Genomic DNA, 342 nt, shown 5'->3' on the forward strand with positions numbered 1-342 from the left:
GTGCAGTTTATTTAATGGGGAACTCAATTCCAAAATACATAGTGGAGTTTCCGTTTTTTTTATTCTGTACAGTGTTAACTTAACATATAAAGTTCGCCCTGGGAACTCCGTCAGGAAATACCAACTGTTGGAATGACATCACTTCCTATACACGTTGTGTTTTTGAATATAGTATGATATAACATGTATTTTTATATTAAACACCTCTGTAACATATAAATGAATGCATATTTACCTTCAATGACATAACTACTGTAAATGCAGTTCGCTATGTTTATATTACTGATGTGTCACTCCTTCTGCATCCTATAGGTGTCTCTAGCTGTCAGCAGTAAACACAAC

Source organism: Dunckerocampus dactyliophorus, chromosome 20, assembly GCF_027744805.1.
Source record: "Dunckerocampus dactyliophorus isolate RoL2022-P2 chromosome 20, RoL_Ddac_1.1, whole genome shotgun sequence".
In the NCBI taxonomy this organism is placed as follows: domain Eukaryota; kingdom Metazoa; phylum Chordata; class Actinopteri; order Syngnathiformes; family Syngnathidae; genus Dunckerocampus; species Dunckerocampus dactyliophorus.